The sequence below is a fragment of the Chrysoperla carnea genome, chromosome 4 (genome assembly GCF_905475395.1).
Source record: "Chrysoperla carnea chromosome 4, inChrCarn1.1, whole genome shotgun sequence".
NCBI classification, from domain to species: Eukaryota; Metazoa; Arthropoda; class Insecta; order Neuroptera; family Chrysopidae; genus Chrysoperla; species Chrysoperla carnea.
Window position 1 is genome coordinate 10,408,100 of NC_058340.1, and position 9,714 is coordinate 10,417,813.

The window sequence follows — 9,714 nt, forward strand, 5'->3', positions numbered from 1 at the left end:
CTTATTCTCTGATAAACTAAACTCCGGACATAACATTTTTGCCTCAATTTAGTTGTGGACTGTGTTAGACTGCATAGATATAAACGTTTTCCACTCAGAACCAGATACTTGTACTAATTATCGATGGGACTCTAGTTGTCAGATCTTTATCACATCCGCGTGTAGATAACGAAAGTAAGTAATGAAAAAAATTAAATACCCACTTAAGAATCATTTAGAGTATATAGTTTAAATACAATTTAAACTTGCTTATACCCTCTTCGACCGCCAAGAAAGTACACCTACAGTTTCTTTTACTCGAGGTTTTATTCCATGTATCTAAGCAATCAGCTTTGGTAGTTTTATTTTTTTTTAAAGGTTGATTAATTAATAATTTTTATTTTAATAATGGGTTAAACTCAACTATCAAAAGTTTCTTAGATTATATCTGACAAATTATTGAAACATGTTTTAAGAAAATGGTAAATGTCTAAAATTTCATTTAAACAACATCAAAATATGTACATTAAGTGTAAATATGGGTTGGAAACCACTTCAAATATATTATAGATACATGCCAAAGAATTATTATTATAATTTAGTTATATTAGAATTGTGTAAACATAAAATTAATTAAATTTATGGTTTACTAACTTTTGTATATTTCATATGAGAGTAGAAGAGTAGCTAGCTAGTAAAACTAAAATGTTTAGTATTAGTAAACTTACTAGATACTTGGAATTTAAGTTAATATGTATACTATAATCTTATTTTAAAGTGACATCAAACTGAATGTATTAAGATTTGAAGATATCCCTAAGGATCACTGAACTTCAATTTAAAGTGGGTATATATTGGTTGACCATAAGTAATTGGACATGATTTTCTAGAAGATTATTATATAATCATATAATTGAACAAGTAGTATGCTATACAACTACAACGTTAGTTTATAAATTATTTTAATATCCCAAATGATATGCACCTATATAAACAGATGTGGTGGCAAGCTCGTTGAATACTGAAAAAATTTTTATCAAAATTTTAACCAAAAAATATTTAGCAATATAAGATGCAAAAAATTTGTCCTGTTCTATATATTGGCGAGTTTCTAAAATTCTATATGTATTTTTAGGAATTGAGGCTCTTCAACGCCCCTTACATTTTAGTAGCTCATTTTAGAGAGGATTAGGACTTTTTCTCTTAGTGGAAAATTTTATTTTCTTAGCATGCTAGTTTAAATATTAATAAAATATTGAAAATCACTGAATTTAATTACTTTTAAGGATTAATATAAGTCAGGTTGGCCGAGCGGTCTAAGGCGCCAGATTTAAGCTCTGGCTCCCAAACGGGAGCGTGGGTTCGAACCCCACACCTGACAATAGTTTTTTTTTTTGCTGTAATTTGTTTAGCATGCTAAATTGGAAGAACTTAATGAGCGGAATGGAAATTGTAATTCAAACTAAAAGATACATATTTGACAAAAGATAGCAAAGTAGGATGTTGTGACGGGCTGGTGATACAAGATCAATGAAAACCATGGTTACCATCTCATGCATATTACTTTGGTTACACAAAACAACCAAGGCCTCCTCAAAATGTACGAGGATATGGATCCAAATTTATATTTCGACCCAAATTTCAATGGAAAGCCTTATACGAGTTTTTTGCTGGGATCAATTGTTTTCTTTTACTCATGCTTTTTATATTTTCAATAATACATACTGTTTTATAACTTAACAGTTAATCGTAGTTTCGATATTTTGTAGGTAAAACTAAGTATTCTTCGGTTATTATTGTTCTGAAATAAATTTTCTAGAGTTGAAAAGAATGCCTTGGCAGAGGATTTTCAATGGAAATTATAAACATAAATGAAAACTTCTTAGATTACCAAATATCAAATAAATGTTATTAGTCTTTGAGTTGTCTGTCTTGTTTGTGTAACATTAATTAGATTTTAGTGCTTTGAATAAGACATTTTCTAAATATTTTCGCAAAATAAAATTGAAAAGTTCAGAAGTTATTAAAAAAAGGTTTATTCTCACATATGTTTCTTTAATTTGGCATACTGATCAAGGACCGATGGCAATACAATAATCCAATAAGTTTATTTGATTATCCTGATCAGAATTTTCAGCATTTACGATTTCAATATCTGAAAATAAATACGTTTACTTGCGCTCCCACCATTTTTATACTGAATTTTTGATAAATAAATAATATTGTCTCAAAAACTAAAAAACACAAAATAAATACTAGTTAGAAAAAACTAAAAAACACGCTTTTTTAACTGAACTAAAAGGTGAAAATAAATTCTTTATTTTCAAAAAATAATTTTATCGTAAGATATTTTATAATGATTTTACTTTTATCAATATCTCTTTAAAAAAATATTTACAATAATTGAAATTTGGCAACCCACGGTTTTTTACGATAAAATGATTTTTTTGAATTCACAGAAATTATTTTCCATCTTTAAGTTCAGTTACTTTCTTTCAGCGTGTTTTTTAGATTTTTAAAATATAATTATTTTTAAAAACAATTCCTATTCTGATGTATGAATTGTTTTTATATTTTTTGGGACTCATAAAAAGAGAATGTATACTTCCATAAAAAACTTTAAAAATAAACCAAATTTTTTTAACATCTGTGACTAGTTACTATCACATTACACTACCGAATGTTGCATTTTCCTCTTATTGTTCGTTTACTAAAAAAAACCATCTAACTACTGAACCATTCAATTTTGTATACATTTTTTATTGAAAGCATCCATCATACATGTATACAATATAAACACAATACGGTATACATTATTATCTGTTTGGCCACAATGTATTTGTTTCATGATTTTGTGATTTACTTACTAACCCATATGCGTATTTATACACCTCTTCATTTATGATTAAGGGGGCACAATAACATTATGCTACAGCAGGTTACTGTTATTTTTTTTATGTTCATTATTTATTATTGATGAGAGTGCATTTTATCGAACAATATCGTACTAATCATCTATAATGTAAGAGCTTTTGGAAATCCATTATATGATTTTTATATAGAAGACAAGTGAATTATATACAGGGGACAATGTTTATTTATGTGCCCACCTTAAAATCGGTAATTTTCGTAATTTTTGTATAATGCTAGAAATATTAAAATCTTCAAAGTATGAAACGAAGATATTCAATATTTGAAACAAAACAATGTTTGAAACTTAAAGAAATTTAATTTAACTTATCTTTCGAGAAAAGGTCCTTAGTCAAATTGACTCATATTGCAAGATTTTGTTTGAGTATTTTTGTAACTGTGTGCAAATAAAGTTACGCCCCCTCTTACACTCAAAAAAACCAAAAAATTTATTTGGAAACTTTATTTAAAAACAGCACATATATCTACAATGATTGTTGACATTCCAACTCCCATAACTCGTGCTAAAAAAAAAATTTTGCAGTTGGATTGTACCCATAAAAACACATAATTTGTTCCCATACAAAATCGAATATGAGCAAATTTTACCAGAGCCCAATGCCTAGAAAATTAGTACGAGGTCCTTTAAAGGAATCAGCAGCTATTGCGTCACTATTGAAAATTGAAGGATTTGAAAGTGCATAATTGGAATTCGATTTAAATAAGAAATTTGAATAACATAACAAACATTATCAAGAATAAGAATTTCTTCAATTTTTTTTATTAATTTATCATTTGTTCTAGTTATAAAGGCTGAAAATTACGGAAACCAGAATGGCTCACTGTCAAGTTAGAAGAAAGTGACGCTACACTAGCTTATTTTTTAAATGTGTAAAAATCACTAGTTCACTTTCAACGAAACGAACCTTTTTGAAGATGTCGGTATTTTGTCATGTGCAGATTTCTAATAAAACGTCATAAAAAACACTGAATCATACTTTTAAAGGTTAGAAATTAGAAATGTGCAGATGCAAAAGAAAAAACATCAACAATTAAAGCATAATATTTTTTAAATAATACTAAAGAAACTTTGTAACTAACTACATAAGACAAATTATAAATATTATCATATTATTATTAAATCCGGACATATAATTATGAATAATTCCGGATAGTTTCGGCAGTGTCTAATTAAAAAATAGTAATCACCGATTGACATCTTCAAAAAGGTTTCCATAATGCCAAAAGTCTCAAGTGGCCTCGTGAAAGTGTACTAGTGACTTTTTTAAAAGTTGGTTTTATACTTATGGATAGTATACATTTAAAAAAATAAGCTAATGTAGCGCCACTTTCTCATAAATTGACAGTGAGTCATTCAGGCTTCCGTAGAAAATTGCTGTTTCTGTTTTTATTTAATTAGCGACAGTTTTTTATTTAAAAAGCAATTTTAGCCACACCTCTCTTGTTTAAAATGGAACCGTAGAAGCCATATAAACTTTTTTTGAAAATTTTTCTCTTCTGGATGCAAATAATGGTAGATCGTTTAGCGGCAAAAAAGTATGAAGTTATTAATAAGTTCATAATTTATTACAGCATAAAAAAAAGCTAAAACAAATTTGAGCTTTACTGATTAAATAACGCCTGCGAATCTTTTGAATTCACAGCCAACCTATAAAAATAATATACCCCGAAAATACCACTAAACCCAAGTATTTCGAAAATCTAGGTTTATTTTTTGTAATAATAACTTTCTTCAATATTTTATTCACAAATTTTTTGGTAGTAATTTATTGAGATTTTTTTCATCTAATTGACGGTATAGTTGTTATATAATACATAGTATACCAACATCGACACAAACAAAAATACATACACATTATTATACTGAATGGAAATCTGAAGACCTGCTAGCTACCACATCATTTTAGGGGTGTGCATCAGAGCGTGGACTTGGGGGCACTTCAAATCGTTAGTATACTAGTTAGAGGATCTCTATATGCTAGCCATATGTCACATTTGAATGTGCATAATATAATATATGATTATATATAGAAAAACCCCCTTCCTCTTAATTTCATCGCACCCTTGCTTATTTTTCTATATAGTCGATGTTAACCAGTATTCTATTTTACTGTCTAATATTATATTAGATTGGTGATATTATAAACAATCTTCAAATTAATTTTATTTGTGGTTACGTCAAATACCCATCAAGTATTAAGGTGCTATATTTTCTTGCTTCTGTCTGAGAGAAAGCTGTCCATGTGACTAAAATCCGGAAAAATTTCCGAGGTTTCTGCTCGGATAACATATTAAAAATTCAGTCATGTTTATCGAGTCAGCTTGTTCTGGATCCACAATTTTATTAAACCAGTGTTCAAAATGATTTGAACATTTGTTCGATGAAATTAGTGAGATTAATACCATGACAAAATTTGATAGTGGAATTAAAATTTATTAAAAATCGTAGAAGCTGTAAGCAATCAAAGATTGCTTTCAAAGGTTGTCCATCTCCTTTTAGCAAAACAAAATTTTATATATAATCTCTATGTCGATACCCACGTATGACGTCGCTAGTGGCTATCTTCTATGTTGTTAAATTATTAATTTTAAACGTTCATATGTTGCATACTAGTAAAGATTTGTAAAAAAAAACTTCAATTTTCTATTCGTGAACTGAGAATATAGTGCTTCTCCGAATATAATGCTTCTTTTATTTTGTACAAGCAAGTAAAATTGTTAGATAATAAATTGTAACATAATTTTCCACAACTATGTTACTGATCCAAATGAGTTTTTTTTGAATATAATGAGAATATAATCGAAAAAAATTCATATTTTTATATCAAAATTCCTGCTTGGGTTGAATATGTTCCTTAGTACTTCTTGTTCCTTTCATCTCATAACCAAATATTACACTCAAATCAACTCTTAGGTATAACCCACTAACTACAATCTACATGACGCAACTCAAAATAATACTAAGTTATAGAATGTGAATGAAATCTAATATTATTGTAGGTACCAAATATTATGCAATGCACTTCATATATGATAAACTCATCTTTATATTTTGAGTGCGTAATGCGATTTATATGTTGAACATCAGAATGTTAATTCGCTATAACATTAAGATGTCATACATTAAAACAGATTTTTGAACTTTTTTATTATTTAGGTATATATTTAATGCATATAGAATGAATATGAGTTGATCTACCCACTTTTCTATTTGAATATATGATAAAATTACCCAAAAATTTAAATAATATGTTAAATATAATTTAAAATATTAAAAAACTATCAACTCATTCGTAATATGTTACCACTTAGATAAAAATTTGTGAAATATTAAGCACTCTTATTTAATCCAATGTTTTGAATTTAAATTAAATGTTATATAGTCACTGACTATATGGTGAATATTCTAATTGGATTCGAAATTTTGAATAATTTAGATTTAACTTTTCCGTCTTGTCAAATGTATTGTTTAAATGAAAGAATAGTTTCCAATTATGTTTCTCAAATCTTCTCCCAAAAACACAAAGAAAAATAGGGGTTAATCCTGATATCGAATTGACAATATTACCCATAAAAATGTAAAACTAGACTTGATATCATAACAAAATTTGAAAGTGTTCATTTAAAAGTTGCCTATCTCCTTTTAGCCAAACAAAGTTTTGTATGTAATCTCTAAGGAAATACCCACGTATGACTTGTGTCACTTGTTAATATCTTCCTCTTTGTTTAATTACTAATTTTAAATGTTTATCAAGTAAAGATTTTTGAAAATCAACTTCACTTTTCTATTCGTGCAGTGAGAATTCTTCCTGTTAAGTGATACAAAAATTTAGTCCGATGCCCTATTCCTAAATAAAAATAGTAAAGTACCTTTTTCTCATTGAGTAAATATATTTTGTACAATAAAATGAGGACAAGAGACGAAATGAAAAAAAAAAATAACTGATTGAAATGGCTTTATCGCAGTGATACCATTAAAAAGAAAATTTAATGAAAGATAATTGAAAAAATAAACTCGAACCAGGACTCAAACCTGGACTTCTTGGATTCATGCCAAGCGCCCTACCAATTATGCCATTCGAGTTCTAGGCACAGAAAATTTAATCTTCTATTTTTTCCCTGTGTACCAATGCCAATGCCTATTTTTGCTCAAAAAAAAGATACAAAACAAAATAGAAAAAAAAACGTAAATTCGTCTTTTTTTCTTGTTTGTTTCTACTGTTATGGCATGAAACAATTTTTTTATTTTTGAAATATACTAATCCGTTGGAAAATTGGTTTCTCTAGAAAAAGTTGTACACAAATTTCTCGAAATTTTGAATCGTTTCTCGGAATTTTGATTTTATATATATATGAAAAAAACCAAAAGGAATGCTTTTTCATCCCTATCTTCAATTTTCACCCTCTAATTTAATAAAACTACGTGATTTTTTCTTCTTCAATAGCCTATTGAACGATTCCTACAATAAAACGCCTTAGTTCCTTTCTGTATGACATACTCAATAGCCTATTATTAATTAAAGGATGCAGCCAAACAAGTTTTTTTGTTTTAAATTTTCAGTCTCAATGAACTTTTTCTTCCCAAGAATTGAATGATATCGTACATGCATTTAAAGTTGCATAGTTCTTTCTGGAATGTAAAATTACAAATCTACTAACACAATAACTACTAGTAAGACTTATGGTTATTATCCTAATAACAGAATGTATGCTTCTTGTTATGTAAATTTACTAAAATCACAACTTATAATTTAAAACGAAATTCCCCCAAGGAGTTAAAACTAAAAATTTGTCGTTTATTACATACCACCACAGAGCTTGCAAGAGCTAAATAAAAAAAATAAATATAAAAAAACACTGTGGTTATAATGTCTACACAAAGTTATAATAATACCTACATAGATATATAATACATGCAGATACTAATTAAATAATTCATTATACAATTTTTAAACATTATTAAATATACATATGGGTTTCCTTATTATTATAATCATATCTTTTTAACACCATGCATACCAACATATACACACGTAGGTAAAAACGTATGTGTGGAAAACCTTTTTTTATTTTAAATGTCTAGTAAAATGATGGTTATACCTTTTATTTATTAATTTCAATTCTTATTATATAAATGAAACCTCTAGATAATGACATGAGTTTCACTCAGTTAGGTAGATACACATCATATACAGGAAGTAATAAAATAATATTCTGCATATCTTTCATTATAAGGAGCCATCCCAGGGAATTGTTGAGAGGTAAAATGTTCATGAGTAATAGAGCAAATTTGCAACATATTTCTCTGCATTTCATAGTAAGGAAAATGTGTATAAAATCACTTTTACATCAAGCTAAACTAATTTTAGTCCCAAGTAACGCAAATTTTAGTTTGTAACGCTTACAAATATTGATTATACAAACCAAATTTTGGTATAGGTGTTCATAAAATTACCTAAAGAGTCCGTTTCCGGTTGTCTATCCGTCTGTCCGCCCGTGATTACAAAAACGACAAGAGAGCCACAGACAAATATACAGAAAAGACATGTTAAACTTATATCATCCCTTTTTTTAGCGTTAACGTTTTGATTTCTAATTAAATGGTATTTTGTGAAAGATCGACGTTGTGATACTAGACTTTCTACGTGATAGTCTACTGGGTTTTATAACACAGCTACTGAGATGGGCATAATTTAAATAGCATTTTTTCCATGAGAATATTATTAAATGAAATGAATAACCATTCCCACAAATTTCCACAGTTATGTTTCACCATGTTTAGAAAATTAACCTGTAGCATTCGCGTTATGAGCATTTCGCTCACGCTCGATTTAAAAAATAAATAACTTTTATTTTTCAAATTTTATATGTGGTTGAAACTCTTTCTATCCATATAATTTATGAATTTTTCTGATGTTTTCTACCAGTGTACAGGTTTAAAAAAATTAAAAAAAAGTTTTAAAAGTCCTTCAGAAATAGTTTTTTTTTATTACGCGCATAAACGCGTAGCAAGAAAAGTATTATCTTTGCATATTTTCGAGCCTGTTTTTGTTTTTCCGTAGGTTGAATGATGCTTATCTCTCCGAAAGGAGTACGTTTACAAAATGACTTATAAAAATAACAAAATGTGATTAATATTTTTTAAGTTTCATAAATAAGTTTCATGTTATAATAATACATAACCTATAAATAAGCATTTTTATTTTCTATACAAAATATTTGACGCATGCGCAGAACGTGCGACAAATCGTTTATCAGGCGCCTAAAGATTACCAAACGATTGACGTAAGTGCTAGCGAGTTAAACAACAATATTTACTGCAGAAATGTTTATACCACAAAAACATTGAAATGAAAACTTTACAAGGTCGATTTGCATCGAAATTTACTACACACTGTATTCGTTTACCTTACAGAATAATATAACACAAGGACGTATAAAGGTGAAATAATAAAGGTTAATTTTAATTAGTTAATATGTATACCTATGTATCTAGTATATGTAGACTAACCATACTGATATGGTCAGTTAGATGATGTTATAATGGCCAGTGAAATGTATTTGAGTATATATCTACATAATCATTGTATATTTTATAATATAATATAACTTTGAGACTTATAACTACTGGATTATATTTTGTATATAGTTGACTTATTAGTCCTTAGCCAAATAATGTTGAGACAATGATCTATAGCAGGGTTCCTCAAACTTTTGGCCTCACGTACCTATGTTGAATATTTCAGACGACAGGGAACCCATACTCCCTCCTCTAGCAGTAGAAGAAAAAACGAGTATATAATG

At 28.2% G+C, this 9,714-nt stretch overlaps 1 non-coding gene across 1 annotated transcript; it reads left to right on the plus strand.

The window, feature by feature from the left end:
• The first annotated feature begins 1,276 nt into the window (after positions 1–1,276).
• On the plus strand, positions 1,277–1,360 carry Trnal-uaa. The gene has a single exon. It is a non-coding gene; the product is annotated as a tRNA-Leu (tRNA).
• The last annotated feature ends 8,354 nt before the right edge of the window (positions 1,361–9,714 follow it).